The 21,839-nt window shown below is 40.3% G+C and overlaps 1 non-coding gene across 1 annotated transcript; it reads right to left on the bottom strand.

The window, feature by feature from the left end:
- Positions 1-21,273: 21,273 nt before the first annotated feature.
- On the bottom strand, positions 21,274-21,380 carry LOC149007505 (small nucleolar RNA R71). Its single transcript, XR_016175361.1, has one exon. It is a non-coding gene; the product is annotated as a small nucleolar RNA R71 (small nucleolar RNA).
- Between the last annotated feature and the right edge of the window lie 459 nt (positions 21,381-21,839).

Below are 21,839 nucleotides of genomic sequence, written 5' to 3' on the forward strand. Positions count from 1 at the left end.
GCACCATCAGAGAACATCCCATACTATTCCCTCCGATGCCTAAAGATAGAAGTGTCAGTAGGACACCCCCAAATCCCAAGTCATACATAAGCAATCACACATCCAATCTCATCATTTCTCATGCATCCAATGCATATTCACAATAGTAATCAAATCATGATATTGAAACGAATCATTATAAACATAAGCAAATCAAAATGATAAAGTAACACAACAAAAGTATAAAGACTTAAATGCTACTGTTCTAACACATATGTAACAGTCTCATAATGATTGAAAGGAAATTTAGGGATTTCATTCTTTAAATAAAGCACAATTCAATATTTGATGACTTATATGTTTATGGATATAACCATCTTTACCTTGGATGAGTTGATGATGAATTGAGAATACCAAGAATAGTCCAATAGAATTGTTAAGGCCCTAAACAAACATCAATAATAAGTTAGAAAAGAAGTCGGGAAGATCGGATGTCATTTGGGTCAAAACTGACCAAGGTTGTTGTCAGCAACAACTTTGGTCGATGGTCTTGGTCGATGGTATCGACCAAAAGGATCGACCAAAATTGTCCTCGGGGCAGAATAGTGGATTTTGGGGATTTTAGTCCGAAATGAGTCTTCCGGTGTTCGGATCAATCTGAAACTTGGAGGCATACTTAACAACAGTAGTAGAACACTATAAATCAAGGAATTAACCCAATCCAATGGTCTAATTAAAAAGTCCCAATTTGAGCTATCAAGTTCAAGTGATAAACATCATGGCATGAGTTGGAATTGATTGCATTGATGAGGAATAGCATGCAATAGCTAGAGGAACTAATAGAAATTCGATTGGAATCATATGGCAATGTTAAACATGAACATAATACACTCTATAGCTCAGTTTGATATCAAATGGTATGATGTTAATAGGTAAATCATGGAATACATATGCTAGGCATGAGATATAAGCATAGCATCAATGAATGGCTAAGGGAATCATGGATTGAGCATGAGTAGGCACTTGGAGTGGTGGTTGCAAGGTTGCAGCACCATTCCAAATGTCTCATCAGCAAGATGACAATAGAAAAGAGTAGAAAATGGTAGGGTAGAGAGTGGAATGAGGAGTCATACCTTACTGTGGAAGATGAAGACAAGAATCAATGATAAACTACTTGTCTTTGATGAGATACCCTTCACACTAACCAAGGAGCTGCTTTGGGAAGCTCTCCCCACGTTCCCAGGTGAGAAAAATGATTGCAAAAGGCTCAAGGCTCGAGGTCATATTAAATAGAAAAGGAATATTCCATGGAATCATTAACTTGGCAAAATGGGATATTTTGGTCGATGGTCCTTGGTCGATGGTATCGACCAAAAGGATCGACCAAAATATTTTCAGCAGAAAACTCCGGTTTAGAACAACAACTTCAAGTAGGGATTTGAACAAGGTCAAATTGAGTGAGGTTTTCTTCCACAATTCAATCAAGAAGTCTAGTTTCGGGGAATACCTTCGGATTGTGCATAGGGGGTCATTTGGTACATCAACCATATTAATCTTCTCCGATGCGCAGACTTTCCTTAAAAACTGACAATGCATTTAAGCAAGGGGCATCATTGTCAATGTCCATGGGCTCGGTCTCCGAATCATGATCATCAATCATAATGGTCCATAAATCTCTTCTTCCACCGCTTCGGGTCCTCGAACCTGAATACAACAGTGGATCCGGGTCAGGGTCAAGGTTAGAATAGGGCTGGATATTACATCCTCCCCCCCTTAAAAGAATTTCGTCCTCGAAATTGGAAGCATACCTGTGCTTCCAAAAAGATGAGGAAACTTCTCCTTCATGTCTTCTTCTTTCTCCCATGAAGCTTCTTCAGGGGTATGGTTTTTCCATCGAATCTTCACTAGAGGGATGGTGCTATTCCGCAACTGCTTGTCCTTTCTATCTAGGATCTCGGCTGGTCCTTCATCGTAAGAAAGATCGGCACTAAGTCCTTCGGGTGCTTGTTGTAGTATGTGCTCCGGGTTTTCTAGGTATTTCCGAAGCATTGAAACATGGAACACATTGTGAACTCTAGCAAGTGACAGAGGCAAGGCCAAGCGGTATGCTACAGGTCCAACCCTTTCCAAAATCTCAGAAGGTCCAATGAAGCGGGGACTAAGATTTCCTTTCACATTGAATCTTGTCACCCCTTTCATAGGTGATACTTTAAGGAAGACTTTCTCTCCAATTGGAAATTCTAAGTCGGTTCTTCTCTTGTCGGCATACGAATTCTGTCTAGATTGAGCATACTTGATCCTTTCCCGAATCATGTCAACCATATCACTGGTAGCTTCAATCATCTCTGGACCTAAGACTTTTCTTTCACCTGTCTCAGCCCAATACAAGGGCATTCTACAAGTGTTACCATACAAAGCCTTAAACAGAGCCATGCCTATTGTTGCTTGATAACTATTGTTATAGGCAAACTCGACTAAGGCTAGGCGTTCATCCCAATTTCCACCCATGTCAACCACACAAGACCTAAGCATGTCTTCAAGAATATGAATTGTCCGCTCAGATTGTCCATCAGACTGTGGGTGATGAGTTGTACTCAGATTCAATTGGGTTCCCAAGGCTTTCTGCAGTCCATTCCAAAAACCTTGAGGTGAACCTAGGATCACGGTCCGAAATGATACTCACTAGCACTCCGTGTAAACGAACTACATTGTCCACATAAAGTCTAGCTAGCTTATCCAAAGAGTAGGTGATCTTCATAGGAATGAAATGGGCTGATTTAGTCAACCTATCAACAATCACCCACACAGTGTCATTTCCCTTACTCGTTCGCGGCAAGCTAGTCACAAAGTCCATTGAGATATCTTCCCACTTCCAACTAGGAATAGGAAGGGGCTGAAGTAATCCAGATGGGGGTTGGCGAACAGCTTTCATACGTTGGCAAGTTTCACACCTGGCAACAAAGTCTTCAACGTCTGCTTTCAAACCATTCCACCAAAAATGTTCCCTTAAGTCCTTGTACATTTTGGTACTTCCAGGGTGTACTGTAAAGATGGACTGGTGTGCTTCTTTCAATATTTCCTTCTTGATTTCATCAACAGCGGGCACACAGAGTCTACCTCTAAACAATAAGGTACCATCCATAGATGTACTAAAAGCAGGGTCCATTTCTGAATTTGAGGCAATTTTATCAATCTTCTCTTTCAACTCTTGATCAGAACTTTTCAAGGCAACAATTCTATCTCTAAGGGAGGATCTTGCAATCATGGCATAGAGAATACAATCCGAACCCTTAGGGACCACTTCCAAACCAAATCTTTCCATCGAGGACAACAAAGGCCGACTCAAAACATTTAAATCCAACTCTTTTCTTTGACTCTTTCTACTAAGAGCATCCGCCACTACATTTGCTTTACCCGGGTGGTACTGGATGTCACAATCATAGTCAGAGACCAACTCCAACCATCTTCTCTGTCTCATATTCAGCTCCTTCTGGGTGAAGAAGTATTTCAAACTTTTATGATCCGTGAAGATGGCGATCTTCTCACTGTACAGATAGTGTCTCCAAATTTTCAAAGCAAATACAACAGCTGCAAGCTCTAAGTCATGAGTGGGGTAGTTCCGCTCATAATCCCTTAGTTTTCGAGAGGCATAAGCCACTACCTTTCCGTGTTGCATCAACACGCAGCCCAAACCGATTTTAGAAGCATCAGTGTAGACCGTCAATCCACCGGAACTATCAGGTATAGTCAGAACCGGGGCGCTTGTCAATCTAACTTTCAGCTCTTCGAAGTTCTTCTCACAAGAATCGGTCCAGACAAACTTCTCTTCTTTTCTAGTTAGCTTAGTCATAGGGGCAGCCAACCTAGAAAAGTTTTCAATGAATCTCCGGTAGTATCCTCGCTAATCCAAGAAAACTTCTTATCTCGATCACGATCTTCGGTCTTTCCCAATCGCAATGAGTTTGGACTTTCTCTGGGTCAACACGAATACCCTTGGCTGAAACAACATGGCCAAGAAATACTACACTTGAGAGCCAGAAGTCACAATTGCTAAGTTTAGCATAGAGTTTCTTTTCTCTCAACCTTTGCAACGTGCAGTTCAGGTGCTCCGCATGCTCTTCCTCATTCTTTGAGTAAATCAAGATGTCATCAATGAAAACGATTACAAATTTATCGAGTACATCGTGAAATACTCGGTTCATGAGGTCCATGAACACGGCAGGGGCATTAGTCAAGCCGAAAGGCATCACTTTAAATTCATAATGTCCGTACCTTGTTCTGAACACTGTCTTAAGGATGTCACTTGACTTCACCTTCAGCTGGTGATATCCCGATCTCAAATCAATCTTTGAAAAGACAGCAGCACCCTTCAACTGATCAAAAAGGTCATCAATCCGAGGCAAAGGGTATCTGTTCTTGATTGTCAGCTTGTTCAATTCCCGGTAGTCAATGCACAGACGCATACTACCATCTTTCTTCTTTACAAACAAGACCGGAGCTCCCCAAGGCGACACACTTGGCTGCACGAAACCTCTCTTTAAGAGTTCATTTAATTGAGTTTGCAACTCTTCGAGTTCGGTAGGTGCCATTCTGTAAGGGGCCTTGGATATAGGAGCCACTCCAGGAATTAAGTCTATAGAAAACTCAACTTCCCTATCAGGAGGCAAACCTGACAATTCATCCGGAAAAACATCAGGGAATTCACTAACAACTCTAACTTCTTCAAGTCTCTTCTTCTCTCTGACCTTGCTTCTAGACGAAGCATCTCCCAAAAAGGCATGGACTTGCATTAGAGTGGACAAGGTCTTCTTGCTAAATCTTCCCTTCTCTCCTTGAAATTCGAAAACTGAATTCTCTTCTACATGGAACTGAATCTTCTTTGAGGAGCATAAGATCATGGCATTGTAGAAGGTCAACCAGTCGATTCCCAAGATTACATCAAAATTTCTCATGTCAAACAATATAAGGTTTGCCTTCAGATTTCTTCCACAAATCAAAATAGAACAATCTTCTAACACTTTATCTAGTTTAACAGCAGACCCAATAGCGGTACAAATAGATAAATGACTAGATAAACATCGAGGTGTCAAGTTAGTTCTCAAGGCAAAAGTAGATGACATGAATGAATGTGATGCACCCGTATCAAATAATACAAATGCGGGAAGAGAAGCTACTAACAGAGTACCTGTTACAACATCGTGGCAGGGGTCTTGCTCGGTACCAGATATGCTAAACACTCTGCCAGAGGGAGGGGCAGAAGTACTCTTCACTACAGGAGCTTGAGGTTGCACAGACTTCTTGCGGCAGGAACGAGCATAATGGCCTGCTTGCTTGCAGAGGAAGCAAGTAGTATCTTTCGGTCCAATAGGAGCTGCAGCAGGGGGAGGTCTCTGATAAGCTGGTCTAGGATTCACCATCCCAGGCCTAGGAGGATAAGTAGCTCCCTGAGGTCTGGCTCCACTGGACTGACCATAATAGCTCACAAGAAGGGAATTAGGATTTTGACCAACATTTCTCGGCTGAAAGGCGGGTGCAGGATAAGGAGTAGGTCTAGCAAAACGCCGATCAGTGCAGTCCACAAATCCAGAAGGTCTAGGTTGCCAGGGTTTCTGAACTCGAGCATTTTCCTTTTCATTTTCTTCAAGCTTCTTCGAGTTTTGAACCACCTGAGCATATCCTTCAAGAGGCAAGACAGTGAGGTATGCCTTAATAGAAGGTCGCAAACCCTTGAAAAACTTTTTCGCCTTTGCTTCTTTAGACTTAATAGACTCGGGGGCGAAGAAGAAAAGTTCTTCAAATTTCTTTTGATACTCAAGCACAAACAAAGTACCTTGTACTAAGGCCATGAACTCGGCCTCCTTTGCGTCCTTTATAGCTTCCGGAAAGTAGTTCTTGCAAAAAGCTTCCTTAAACTTCTCCCAGGTAACAACACCACCATTCAAGGTCTCAAGGATAGGCCTAGTGGAAGCCCACCATGCATCAACTTCTTGCTGAAGCTTCTGCTCGGCAAACAACACTTTCTGAGCATCAGAACATTGCAAATGTTTGAAGGCCTTGTCCAACTCATGAAGCCACTTGTTCGAAAAGAGGGTGTCCTTTGTTACACCAGTAAAGGAAGGTACTTGTAACTTTAGGAAACTTTCCATCAAACGAGTGTGGGGTGTCCCTGTGAATCTTTCCATAAGAGGGGCTGCGGCTCCAGAAGTTCCAATTCCGGCACGGTTCTCATTGCGGAGGGTAGCAAAACAAGTCATAATTTGATTAAATTGGGCAGCCTGCTGTTGCATCATCTTGGTCATGACGCTAGCGATATCTCTAAAGCTTCCGATATCGGGGGCACCAGGAATGCCATTCGTGGTGTGGCTATCATCTTGTGTCTACTGATCAGAGCCCCCAGCAGGGGTTTCTTCATTTCCGTTGCTTCCGGATCTGACGAAACGATTTCTAAGTAAGACCATTCTGCAAGGATCAAAGATAAGGATACCAAAATTTCAAATTTGACAAAGACAACTTGGCCAACGAATAGGATAACCAAATCATGGTTAGAATTATCAATATAACAGTAAAATAAATCAGCATTGATCAAAATCCAAAGGAAATGAGTCAAAGAATAAAAAATTCCCAAAATAACCCAATGCAGAAAAATGAAGAATTTTGGTCGATGCTTCTTGGTCGATGGTATCAACCAAAAGGATCGACCAAAATAAATTCTGTGCGAAAATCAGATTTAAAGGGCCCACTTCTCATTTCATTTTCATTTCTCACTCAACCATTTCGAGTTTAGCTCTGGAGAAAGCAATTTTCTAGGGTTTTCAAAAGTGCTAGGACTTGATTCAAGGCTTCAATCATTCTTGATAATCTCACTTGATCATCTATACAAGTAAGTTCTCTTTCTTTTTCTCTTTTCTTGTAAACTTCATTCACCATTGTTCTGTTCTTCAATAAAACTGAGTAATACTTGTAGCTAATGGTTAGAGTCATACATATAAATGATTAGAAACATGTTTTCATAACTTTTCAAGTAAGATTAAGTTCCAAACACAAGATTGCATCTATTTTGGTTACCAAAACACTATTCATTTCACAAAAACTCAACTTTACAAGCACTTGTCTCATTTTCAAACCAAAAGGAATTTTGACATGAAACAAATTTCTACAACACTGATCTACTAGGGGGAAAGTGTTCCCACTCTCCATTCGGTCAAATTCCAATTTTTCAAAAATCACAAATGCAAGCCAAAAGAGGGATTTTTCTTTCTCTTACTTGCTGAATTTTCACTTTGAATATGCCAAAAAGATGGATTTTCACCAAATAAAGTATTCTAGCATGCTTGTATAGATCTTATGCATATGTTAGAATGATCAAATCAAAATTTCACCAAAATCGAATTTTCTAAAAATTTACGAAAATGCCCTTCATCTAACAATCACACACTGAGACTAATCCAAATGAGTTTCTTTCCTTGTTTCAACAGATACACCATGCCTAGAGGAGGGAGACGAGTGGACAGGGGTAGAGGACTTGTTCCCCGGGCTGAGGTCATAGACGAGGAGCATTTCACTACTCCTATGGCGGAGTTTCTATACGAGCATTATTTCCATGATCTACCGATTGAGCACGGACGATTGGTGGATGTGGATGATTTAGAGGTATTTCACATCCGAGAGAGATTAGAGGCTATGGATTGGCTTCACTTATACACTACGGCACAGCCAGTCTACCCGCATCTTATCGTATACTTCTATAGTAATCTGACTTACCGTATAGAGGATGATCCGAGGGATGGTTCTAGGATTGTCATGGATTCCATGGTCGGAGGTAGAGAGATCAGTTTCACTACGAGGACACTGGCTCGCATCTTAGATGTACCGATCGTATGAGATTCCCGTTGGTGGATTCCCACTGGTACAGATATCACAGAGGTGCTTCTTCCTTATGAGGTATACGACGTGTGCATGACTCTATGGGATGACATTGATTGCTATATGCCCCGGTGTGGTACCGCAATGCGTCCTTCAGCTAGAGTTATCGCTCGCATCGTCGGGCGAAACATCCTTCCGAAGGCAGGGCATCATAGCAAAGTGTCGGCAATGGAGGCACTGGTCATTTATAGTATGTATACTGGAGTACAAATCGATTTAGCATACATCATGCAAAATGTCATGATTGATCGGATCAAGTTTCCTGGGGATAGGAACTTGGCTTTCGGTCGACTCTTGACTCGTATCTTTGAGTACTTTGGTGTGGACTTGGAGCATACACCTACGATTCAGGGTCGAGATTTAGGTGAGCCCATTTGTACATGGTTGATCAGGAAGATGGGGCTCCAGGATGCAGTCAGATCAGAGGATGAGGATGATATCGATGATGCATCAGGAGATGACGACTCAGAGGATGATAGTACTGATGATGATGATGGTGGTGACGATGATGAGCATAGTGAGGATGATGATCAGGGTCATGAGGAGGCTCCGAGGCATGAGGAGGTTCCCGCTCCACGATTTACTTAGGTCGGAGGCCCATCACGCACGACTTCTGAGGCTCCAGATGTGGCTTCTCATCAGTCATCGATTTACTCTATTCTTGAGAGGATCGAGGCTCGGCAGGAGAGGATGGAGTTACACATGTGCACCCTCAGTGAGAGATTTGCACGACTGCAGGAGGAGTTCAAATCTAGGAGGGATCAGACAGATCGCAGGAGTCGTTCACCTATATAGACATCACTAGGAATTTTCTTTTATGTCATTATGCATGTATTTCTCTTTTTCAGACTTGTAAAAATTTCCCTATGAAATCAATGAAGTTTAGTTGTTTTGTCTATATTATTGTGTCTCATTCATGAATCAAATTATGTTTAAATATTTTGGTTTCTAGTCCAGGTTATCTATTATTCACTTCTAGGAGTACTTGAGTCACTTTCGGATCTGTGACTCGGAATGTTCCGTCACCGTTTCTGTGGTCGGGGTTCAACTTGATCTTGGGCTCTGATACCAATCTGTCACATCCACCCAGCCGGTACCCCATTTGGAATACCCGGGATGTGATCCACAGTCCAAGGATCAATGATCTGAGGTCCATGCCTCCCACATACACGGTATCACAATCATGAACAGTAATAATCAATGGTAAAAACAGCTAATACTAAGTATCATGAATAAGATAAGATTAACTAAATCAGAGTGCGGAATATAGATAATAATAAAGTGTGATCAAAATCATAAAGGGTGAGAAGGTGTGGTAGCCACCCTCTCAGAGCAGCGGAAAAGAAGTAAATCAAGTTACTTACATATCCAAGTGTCACCAGAATAATTCAAAGACAAGTTAATTACAATATCCAAGGTTCCACAAATACACCAGGGGAATGGGGCACTATGCTAGGGTTTCTTCTATACTAATGGTAGTCTCCTCAACAGTACAGATGAAGTAAACCCAACGCTGTCGCTCCCGCACAACTGTGGGGCTAACCCTGGTGCGGATAGTAATCCTCCTCGGCTCCAATATACGGATCCTCACCGACGCCACTACCCGGAGGGTAGTATGTGGAATCATAGTCCGCCTCATAGGAGGTGCCATCGTAATCTTCGGTACCTGGAATGTAATCTAAAACATTTGCACAAAAAGGAATGAGTTCGAAGAACTCAGCAAGGAAGTTATTCCATAATTAGAAATCATACACATTTAGAACATATAGTAATGCAATGTGATATGGAACATATGATGCAGATATGAGCCTAACTCTATGAATGCTGGTCTCTAGGGTAGACATGCTTTAAGTCATAGCACCGTACTTCTCTGGGTCGTCAGTCACTCTCCCATTTCCATATCTTGGGAATGCCCGGGGAAGATCGGTAAAGTCATCAAAAAGCCGTGGTAAGGGGATCGGTCACCGCTCTCTCACATCACCATTTGGTTAAGTACTGGCGCATATCACAGTAAAGCCTAGCCCAATGCAAGTCATCTACTTAGTCGGTCAAGTTAGATTCAGATACCTCCATTCCTCGCCCCCGGCGATCCTTTCCGGTATCCTTCACACTAGAGTCAGCAAAATCCCGGATTTCGGACTCATCAACCCTATTGGTCATCCACATATAGTAAACGGGAAGCTCTCACGTCCTCTCATGGATTGGTTACCGGTCTTGAGCGCCCGTGAGCCCAAGTCTATCCATATGCAACTCTACCAATAAATGGCCCCTTTCAGGTATCCGTAGCATGGTTTATGTCCCCTACCGGATTGGCTACCGGCCTAGAGCGCCCATCCAACCATACACTACCACGGGTTGTTCGGTCTCAATGCCCTTCAGATTCGGGTCTGACACGACAAGGATGAACCTAACCACACAACTAGACAATCCTATGTATGTCATCCAATAACTCGAGAAAGTGTCGATAGGCACCATCGGAGAACATCCCATACTATTCCCTCCGATGCCCAAAGACAGAAGTGTCAGTAGGACACCCCCAAATCCCAAGTCATACGTAAGCAATCACACATCCAATCTCATCATTTCTCATGCATCCAATGCATATTCACAATAGTAATCAAATCATGATATTGAAACGAATCATTATAAACATAAGCAAATCAAAATGATAAAGTAACACAACAAAAGTTTAAAGATTTAAATGCTACTGTTCTAACACATATGTAACAGTCTCATAATGATTGAAAGGAAATTTAGGGATTTCATTCTTTAAATAAAGCACAGTTCAATATTTGATGACTTATATGTTTATGGATATAACCATCCTTACCTTGGATGAGTTGATGATGAATTGAGAATACCAAGAATAATCCAATAGAATTGTTAAAGCCCTATACAAACATCAATAATAAGTTAGAAAAGAAGTCGGGAAGATCGGATGTCATTTGGGTCAAAACTGACCAAGGTTGCTGTCAGCAACAACTTTGGTCGATGGTCTTGGTCGATGGTATCGAAATGAGTCTTCCGATGTTCGGATCAATCTGAAACTTGGAGGCATACTTAACAACAGTATTATGATACTATAAATCAAGGAATTAACCCAATCCAATGGTCTAATTAAAAAGCCCCAATTTGAGCTATCAAGTTCAAGTGATAAACATCATGGCATGAGTTGGAATTGATTGCATTGATGAGGAATAGCATGCAATAGCTAGAGGAACTAATAGAAATTCGATTGGAATCATATGGCAATGTTAAACATGAACATAATACACTCTATAGCTCAGTTTGATATCAAATGGTATGATGTTAATAGGTGAATCATGGAATACATATGCTAGGCATGAGATATAAGCATAGCATCAATGAATGGCAAAGGGGATCATGGATTGAGCATGAGTTGGCACTTGGAGTGGCGGTTGCAAGGTTGCAGCACCATTCCAAATGTCTCATCAGCAAGATGACAATAGAAAAGAGTAGAAAATGGTAGGGTAGAGAGTGGAATGAGGAGTCATACCTTAGTGTGGAAGATGAAGACAAGAATCAATGATAAACTAAGTGTCTTTGATGAGATACCCTTCACACTAACCAAGGAGCTACTTTGGGAAGCTCTCCCCACGTTCCCAAGTGAGAAAAATGATTGCAAAAGGCTCAAGGCTCGAGGTCATATTAAATAGTAAAGGAATATTCCATGGAATCATTAACTTGGCAGACTGGGATATTTTGGTCGATGGTATCGACCAAAAGGATCGACCAAAATATTTTCAGCAAAAAACTTAGGTTTAGAACAACAACTTCAAGTAGGGATTTGAAAGGCTATACAAGGTCAAATTGAGTTAGGTTTTCTTCCACAATTCAATCAAGAAGTCTAGTTTCGGGGAATACCTTCGGATTGTGTACAGGAGGTCAGTTGGTACATTAACCATATTAATCTTCTCCGATGCGTAGACTTTCCTTAAACACTGACAATGCATTTAAGCAAGGGGTATCATTGTCAATGTCCATGGGCTCGGTCTCCGAATCATGATCATCAATCAGAATGGTCCATAAATCTCTTCTTCCACCGCTTCGGGTCCTCGGACCTGAATACAACAGTGGATCCGGGTCAGGGTCAAGGTTAGAATAGGGCTGGATATTACACCACATACATCTGAATGAATAAGTTCTAAAGGAAGAGAGGCTCTCAAAGCCTTTTTGAATGGTTTTCAAGTTGCTTTTCCTGCTAGACATGACTCACAGGTTGGCAAATTAGATAGTGAACCTTGGCCTAAGATACCTTCTCTTGCCAACCTGTTCATCCTATCTAAGCCAATATGTCCTAGTCTAGCATGCCACATATTAGAATCAATAAACACATTATTTTGGCATACAAAAACATTACTAGAATTAGATAAATTATCAATTGTATCCAGTACAATTAAACCATTCTAAAGAAAACCATTACCATAATTGTATCACCTAGATACAAAACCAAAGAATTGTTCTCAAATACAACTCTAAAACCATGTCTAACAAGAAAAATAACAGAAACAAGATTTCGCCAAATATCTGGAGCATACAACACATCATGGAGTAACAGCGTTCGGCCACCTCGCAAAACTAATTTGCATGCCTATGCCATGAATCTCCACACTTGAGTTGTTCCCCATCGTTATTCTTTTGCTTCCTCTTGGAACATGATGGTATTCCATGAAGCTTGAGCGTTCCCTTGTTATGTGTTCTATCACACCTGAATCAACAATCCACAAAGGATTTAGTTCAGCAAGCATAGTAGAACTTGTTACATAACAAGATAAGGTATAACACATTGTACATACCTCCTACTCAGTGCAATCACGAGAAAAATGACCAGACTTTTGGTAGTTGAAGCAATTCAAAGGTGATTTCTTCTTGCCAGCACTAGTCCCCCTTGAACGCTTGGGGCCACTCTTGTTTATGTTCCCACCTTGGTTACTTTGCCTGGACCGCTAAGGTTGAGCTTTCTCCTTCTTGTGCTTGAAGCCTGCACCCTTACTAGTGATTGCTTTAGCAGCAAGTACTTCAGTGTGAGGAGCATCAGCCAACATCCGATCCTCCTCCAGCTCAAGGTGCTTGGCAACTTGATCAAATGTCTTGACCTCATCAGCATGAGTCAAGAAGATCTTCATATGCTCCCAAGACTTAGGCAATGACTTGATGACTGTAGAGACTTGCTCCTCATCAGTCTTTTGGTGCCCACATGTGCTCAACTCACTTATCATGTTGGACATGATGGTTATATGCTGCCTCATGGTGTGACCCTGGCGCATCTTATAACCATCAAATGTGAGTCCAAGCTGGCGGCCTCTTGTGGTGGAAGTCCCTCCATAATTGAACTTCACTGCCTCCCACAAAGACTTTGCAATCCTATGCGTCTCAAATCGAAGCATCAGGTCATCCCTCATTGAGCTTATGATAGTAATCCTAGCTACCCGGTCTTTCCTCTTCCAAGCATTGTAAAGCTCACGGTCCTTGCGATGCTGTGCAGTGGTACCTTCCTCAGGTGGGGACAAGATTTGGTTTGTGGTTTCCAGCATGTCTTGCTCTTCCAAGAGATACTGCATGTTTGCAAAATAAAAATAACCGCAAGAGCACGGTATCATGTAGCTAACGGGTCGATCTCAAGGAGATATGCCACTTTAGAATTTAACCTCTTAACGATAATGCAAGAGTGGAATGATTCAAATTTGTTAACTAATTAATTAAACTAAACAAGCGGTCCTAATCCATACATCTAATGTGATCAAATTGAGACTAAAGATAATACAAATATAACCAACGCATAACTAAAAGGCAGAAAAAAATGTAGAAAGGAAATAACAAAGCAATAAAAGGAAAATGGAAACCTTAACTAAAGAGAGGCATGACTGTAGACATCTCTAATCAAGGACCCAAGGGAAGGGAGAACAATAAATAAATGTTGAAAGTAAATTGCAGAAAGTAAATAACAAAGCAATAAAGGGAAAGGGAAACCTTAACCAAAGAGAGGCACGACTGTAGCCATCTTTGATCAAGGACCCAGGGGAAGGGAGAACAATAAATAAATGCTGAAAGTAAATCCTAAATTAAGAATATGGAGGGGTAGATAGAAGTGAGAATGGAGGGGGGAGAGAAGATTATTGAAAAAGGTTACTTATTTGCATCTTTGAACTTCAAATAACAAAAAAGAATTGAACGAACGATTCGAATCTCAACCAACCCTAACAACCGGATCTAGACCTGCAATTGCTAGACCCAGAGAAAAAACAAATCCTCAAACTTTAAACTTGAACTTGAAATTACATTACATAGGAAAATTAAACCTAAACATTCACTCTAAAAATTATAATCTCACAAAAGCAATCAAAGAAAAATAGAGAAAGCCTAAATAAACTAAAGAGAAAAGAAAGTGTACTCCTCCTAAGCTCTAAAACACCGTCCCCCTTGATGGAGTATGCTCTCCTTTTATAGAGTTTACATGGGATATGAATCTTGATAGAGTTTGAATCAAACTCAGAGTTCCTATCTGATTCAACCAATTAGGGTTTTGGCATACTAATCAGATTGACTTAGAGAGATCAAATGCAAAATTTCACCATTGGATTTTAGGATCAAGAAGTCTTGAAGCTCTCCTCCAAAACTCAGCTCAATCAGACACCAAGTGACCATTCGATGAAGGGCTTGATCGAAATTGGACAAAGACATTCAAAAACGGGATTTTTCCCTCTTCCTTCTCTGAATATAATTCTTTTTCCTCTTTTTCTTTCTTTGATCAAGTCCCAAATAGGAAATAAGATATTGAAGTATGCAAGGACTCTTTTCTCCATTAGGACTCTCTCAATAATACCTCTGTAGGTTTGATTGATAATTTCTAATATGCGCCATAGATCAAAATTTACTTCTTTATTTCTAAAATATTTTGGGGTGGCCCATAATCACATATCTAGCCCATCATGCTCCAGATCAGGCCCATTTTTCACTTGAGAAATTGAACGGAACTCTTGATATGTAAAATTGCATATTTCATACCCAAAACTCCAAATATTTGCTTAAATCTTGTAAAACCCTAAAATCTGCAAAAACAACATAAAACCCAAGGTAACCACTCTAAGTGTGTAAAATATATGCTTTATACTCTAAGATTTCACATAAATGTGCTCATCATTGCACCTTTTGGTATGACCTTGTAAATATGCTCTTGGTAGCAATCATTAAACTAGAGACAATATATACAAGGATAAGTTCAACTATTCTAGTATAAAACACAACACAAGCAACAAAAATTCACACTAGCATAGTCAACCTATGGGATAAGCATTTAAACCAAAAGAGATGCTAACAAACATTCAATCAAATTCTCATGAAAACCCACAGAGACTTATACACTAGTTTCATTCTGTGCAAGAAACATGATTAATAGACCCATAATTAAAACAGTTTTAATAAAATAAAATATGCTATGAGGTGGCTCACACAGACACTTCTCCCTCATTAGCTCCTACTAGGCCCCATTAGGCCCTCAATGCCCAAACATCAGCCATTGGTGTCCTGTAAGTTAAAAACACATTCAGAGCTGGACAGACCAAAAATCTCAAAAAATCCATCTTCCAGGCGGACTGCTGTCTTGCCAGATGGACAATCTGTCTGGTCCACTATGATCAAGGGAAACGTCGTTTGGTCACTAACCATTTTGAAAAATTCGTTCAAGGGAAATGTCGTTTGGTCACTGGGAACCAGACGGATGTCTCCCTTAAACGAATATTTTTTTTCAAAAACGGAAAATCACTTTCTTTCTTAAAAAAAAATTCCCAAAAGCACATGAAAAATCCAACAATCATTAAACAAAAAATGTGTTCTTATGGATTATCAATTAATGTAGTTTTTACATTAGGAAATTCACAAGGATCCTCCCAGTTGGATCCAAACCAAAATTTAGGGTTTCTCAAAATCCTCTCAATTCTCCCATGGGTTTCTTATTAAACCTTGGATTCTCCACAGGTTGTTATAAACCCTTGATCCTCCAATTGGATCCATTCAAGAAAGCACAAACAATAAGGAGAAATTGAGAATCATTGTCACATCCACCCATTCGGTACCCTACCTGGCATACCCAGGTATGTGAACCACAGTCCCAAAGATCAAATATCGAGTAATCATGCCTCCCACATACGCAATAACACAATCATGAACAATATAATCAAAGTAATATCATACAAACCATAAGATCAAGACAAGATTAAAAGAGATAATAAAATCAGAGTACAGAAGTAAAAGATATCAAAGCATAATATAATCAGAGTATAGAGAGTGAGCGGAATTCACTCCCTCAGTTGCAGCGGAAAGTAGTTTGAGAATCATAAGGGCAGACCAAGTTTCAAAAGGTGACACAAAAAGATAAATACCTAAACCAGTGTTTCTTCAGTTTTATACAAAATGTCCTCATAGGTGTAAATAAAAGAGACCTAAGCACGGCCGCTCCCACGCCAAGGTAGAGCTAATCCTGGAATGTAGCATAATCACCCGCGGGATACTCACAGTAATCTTCATAGTAGCGAACACCCGGAGGGTAGTATGCTTCATCGGGGGTCTCTTCATAGTGGGGGCCATCAAGTTCTTCAACACCTGTAGGATAGTCTAACAAAACATTGTACAAAAGGAGTGAGTTCAAAAGAACTCAAGAAGGCAAGTTATTCCATAATAACATAGATACATGATACAAAACATAACATGATGCAAGATGATATAAAACAGATGATGCAAATATGATACTAACTCTATGAATGCTAGTCTCTATGGTAGACATGCTTTAAGTCATAGCACCATACTTTTCTTGGGTAGGTCCGGTCACTCGGCTCCTGTAGGTTGTGGATCATGCATCCCTCGGGACAATCCATGGCTGGGGTTTAAGTCACCGCTCTCTCACATAACCATTTGGTATAAGTATTGGTGCATGTCACGGTAAAGCCTAGCCCAATGCACGTCATCTACTCAGTCGTATCAAGTCAAATCCGGATACTTCCATTCCTCGCCCCTGGCGATCTGTTCCGGTATCCTTCACACTAGAGTCAGCATAGTCCCTGACTACGGACTCATCAACCATATTGGTCATCCATAGATAATAGACGGGAAGCTTTCACGTCCTCTCATGGGTTGGTTACCGGTCTTGAGCGTCCGTGAGCCCAAGTCTAGCTATTTGCAACCCTACCAATAAATGGCCTCTAACGAGTATCTACAATGTGATCTATGTCCTCTCACGGGTTGGTTACCAGTTTTGAGCGCCCAAAAATCCCCATTACTACCACGGGTCGTTTGGTCTCAATGCCCTTCCGATTCGGGCCTGATACAACAAGGACATCCTAGCCAACACCACTAAACAAGTCCTATATATGACATCCCATAATCCGGGAGAGCGTCAATGGGCATCATCGGAAACATCCCATACTATTCCCTCCGATGTCCAAGGACAGAAATGTCAAAAGGACATTCCCCAATCCTGAATCATACTTATCCAATCACATTCTCAATTCCATCATACCATACATCAATGATATTTCATCATATGAAAAGAGATATAATATAGCATGGTCAATCACATATGTCATCAACAAGAATAGCTAATCATAATAATCAAAATGATATATAACATGGTGCTACTATCTTGAAGTACATACAACAGTCATAAGATGATAAGAATACCATAAACAATGTAAATCTACTAAGTTTCCAGCATCGAAGTAATATTCACATTTCTTATGTAATTATGGTAAGCAACCGTCCTTACCTTGAATCAAGTCGAAGATAGACCAAAGTTCAATAAGAATAGTCTCAAGTTCAGTACTTGCACCCTAGACATACACATGTGCAATATCAGAAGAAGAATCAATTAAATCGGAGGTCAAGCGGATCAAATCGAGCAAACCAACAAATATGGGTTCAGCTGGTCGATTGGCTTGGTTGACTAACTCAGTTGACCAAGCAGTCTGATTTTTTTGTCCGAAACCTATCTTTCGGAGCTCGGATCACTTCGAAATTTGAAGGGATTGTTAGGAACAGTAAATGGACACTATCTAACAAAGACTTAGCATCAATCAATGGTCTAATTAAGAATCCCCAATTTGAAACCCTAGGTTCTAAATGCTAGAATCATAGTTTTCAATGAAATCAAATGCAAATGTAAAGAACAATAGGGAATCAGCTAAGGGAAGTGATGAACAATAGATTAGAATCATATGCTAATAAGAAATCTGACTTAGCATGCTATACAAATCAGTTTAGGACAAGAATTCAAGTTGCTATGAAGAAAATCATGTAAATGTATAGATAAGAATCAAAATGGGGGTATAGTATAGATGGATTGAGAGGGGCTTATGCATTTGCAAGGAAAGAACACATGAAGTGGTGGTTGCAAGGTTGCAGCACCATCTTCATGGTCTCAGCAGCAAGAAAGAGAAGAGGTGAGAGTAGATTAGAGAGTGAGAGAGAGAATCCATACCTTGGGGGATGATCCTTGAGTAGAGAGGCAATGATTTACATAAGATTCCTTCACCACTACCAAGGGAATGTCTTGGGAAGCTCTCTCCACGTTCTCAGGAGGCTAAAGGAATATAATAGGGTTCTAATCATGAGGTTCCTTTTTGTAGACATAAAATAATCAAGAAAAATGCAATTTTTGCATTTAATGCTGATCGACTGGTCCAATCGACCAAGCAAGAACAACAACTTCAGACAGGGAATTGGAAGGCAAGATCAACTCAAATTCACTTGGGCTTTCTCCTATAGCTCAATCAACAAGTCTAGGTTAGAGTATTACCTTCGGATCAAGTCCGGAAGTGCATTAAGTACTTCAACTAATCTTTCCTTCTTCTAGGTGCAGCTTCTCACTAAACACTGACAGTGCATCCAAGTTAGGGGCACCACCATCAATGTCCATAGGCTCAGAATTAAACACCATATCTTCAACTGAGAGGGCCCACAACTATCTTCTTCCACCACTTCGGGTCTTCGGACCTACAAACAAGGATTCCGGGTCAGGGTCAGGGTTAGGCTAGGGCTAGATTTCACAATCATGGGAACCTGTGTGAAACCCAGCCCTAACCTTGACCCAGAAACCCTGTTGTTTGTAGGTCCGATGACCCGGAGTAAAGGAAGAAGTCAATTGTGGGCCATCTCGGTGGAAGATATGAAGTTTGACCCTGAACCCATGGATGTTGATTTTGGTGTTCCATTTTTTGAAACTTGCTCTGAACTAGAAAGGAACTGCACCTGACTGAAGATGAGATTAGTTAAAAGACTTGGAGTATTATCTGACTTGGTTTGAAGGCATTTCTACACCCTAGGTATGTCATTTGATGTGTGTGTAAAACCCCTTTAGGGTTGGTGTTCATTTGATCCTCCAATTCCCTGTTTGGACTTTGTTGACCTGATGGTCGATTGATTGGTCGACTGGGCCATTCGACCAACTAATAAGCATGCATCTACCATTATTTATTTGATTTAATTCTCCATACTTATTTATTTGAAGAGAGCTAATTGAGTATTTTTGTGTATTTTTCAAGAATAAGGTGATTTTGGATATTAGAGATAATATGGAGTAAAGATGGCAGATATATTTGATATTAGTGGATTTTAAATCATGGCATTCAATCTTGCTGCCCAAGAAATCATGAAAAGTGAGATCTTAGTCAAATTGGAAACAAGTGGAGGTCTAAAGAACAAAATTGGTAATAAATCTGAAAATTGGGTAAACAGACCTACCTTCAGTAATTTGAGCATATCTCTCTCGTATGAGCTTGGATTTCGGTGATTCAAGATGCCATGGAACGACATCGAAAATATCTACAACTTTCTAGTTTTGAGTGTTTCCAAAATCGTAACGAATAAAGGTTTAATCTACGGGTAAAGAGAGGGGATTCATTTTGTGCAGGAGACATAAAAGAGAAGCCAGCCACAGAGAAGAAGAAAAGACGGCGAATGCGGCTCTCATCTCTCTCATTGCTGAAGAAGAAGACCACATCTCTCTCTCTCTCTCTCTCTCCCCCTGTGTTTCATCTTTATTTTTCTTATGAACTTTGTGATAATGAGTAGCTAGTTCCTTTTCTTTGAGACGTAGATGAACCATGCTTATTTCATTAATTTGATTGTTCTATATCTTCTAGTTGATTGTGTTTGAGTTTGGCCAAAGATGTTTTAAGCTCAGCAAACTAAGCTTGCCAAGCTTCCGCGAAGGACGATAGTTTTGCGAAGATAGGGCATACCTAGCAAGACCATCCCTAATTTGCTTTGAAGTGTAGAGTTATATCGGTTAGGGAAAAGCATTGGGGATTTGAAATCCCAAAGATCTTCACATATTCATAGTTAACGTTTTTGCATTAATTAATAGATTTAGTTTAAATTTAGTTTTGTTGAATTCAATCTTAGTAACTTAGCCTTTTAGTTCCCCATAGTTCAACCCCGTACTTTCTATTTGCTAGATTAGTATAGGATTTTATTTTTGATTGGTTAGCGACACGATCAAATTTTGGCGCCGTTGCCGGGGATCGAAAGCACGGTTGCTAGGATTGGTTTTTGTCAATTAGGCATAATTTTTAGAGTAATTTTAGCATTTTTTTATTTTTTATTTTTCTTTGCTTATTTAACTAATCTCTTTTTCTTTTGTTTTGTAGGTAACTGCAAGAGTAGCGATTCGATAATTAGTTTAGGTTGTTATCTTTTATTTCTTAGATATAATTGTATTAAGGACTTTTCAATTGTAATATTTGCATTAGATTGGGTTGCTTAGGTTAATTTTTAAAAATCTCCATCCCTCAGATCCCACATGTGTAACTTTTGTTCGAAAGATCATGTGGATTGCGCTTCAGGTACATCCTAAACTCTCCCTTTTGCTATAGTTATTTTCTTTTAATTTTACTTATTTTGCTTCTTTTTTTTTTCTTCTTCTTGTGTGTATGCATGGTCGTCGTTCCTTAAACCCTGAGTTGACTCCACTTGACTTAGAGCTAGAAGAGACTTTGACCAACCTTAGAAGGCAAAGAACCATGGCAAACTATGAGCCTCCAATGAGGCCCTTGAGTGAGCATTTCATTCCTACGATATATACTCCGGTTTCTTGTATGAAGTTGCCTGACATAGAGGCGGCTCAATATGAGATCAAATCTAGTGTGATTCAAATGCTACCATCTTTTTATGGACTTGGGAATGAAGAGCCTTATAAGCACTTAGATGAGTTTTTAGAGGTGTCCTCCACAGTTAAAATTCAAAACCTCTTAGTTGATGCTTTAAGGTTACTTCTTTTCCCATTCTCCCTTAAAGATAAAGCTAAGCATTGGCTTCATTTTTTGGACAATGTTAAAATTTCTACTTGGGCAAAAATGCAACAGCATTAGGAGAGCAATAACGAGTTTCTCCCAACAAGAAGGAGAACAATTTCATGAGGCCTGGGAAAGACTAAAAGAATTACTTAGAAAGTGCCCCCACCATGCTATTCCTAAATGGCAATTGGTTCAATGCTTTTATGATGGCCTTAGAGACCGACATAGGCAAATGGTTGATTCTTCTTGTGGTAGGACTTTCATGCACAAGAATGAGAATGAGGCATGGGAACTTTTTGAGACCCTTAGTGAAAACTCCAACACCATGCTTCAGCAGCTAGGACTGAGATTCCATCCATTGGGCAACCAAAGAGAAGTGGTCTCTATGAGATCAATCCTATCATTGAGATGAGCACTAAGGTTGACTTGCTATCAAAGAAATTGGACCATCTCTTGTCATTAGGACAACAAACCCCATCTCCACTTCCTACAAGTTTCTCTCCACCTAATCAGATTGAAGCATGTGTTTTATGTTCTAGCATATCCCATCATGTCAGTGAGTGCTATTTGGCTACACAATACACTGAGTTTGTTAAGGAGCATGCACATTTGGCCCAAGGAGTCTCTAAATTG

Source organism: Hakea prostrata, chromosome 8, assembly GCF_041222555.1.
Source record: "Hakea prostrata isolate BN-2017 chromosome 8, UWA_Hpros_2, whole genome shotgun sequence".
Lineage (NCBI taxonomy): Eukaryota > Viridiplantae > Streptophyta > Magnoliopsida > Proteales > Proteaceae > Hakea > Hakea prostrata.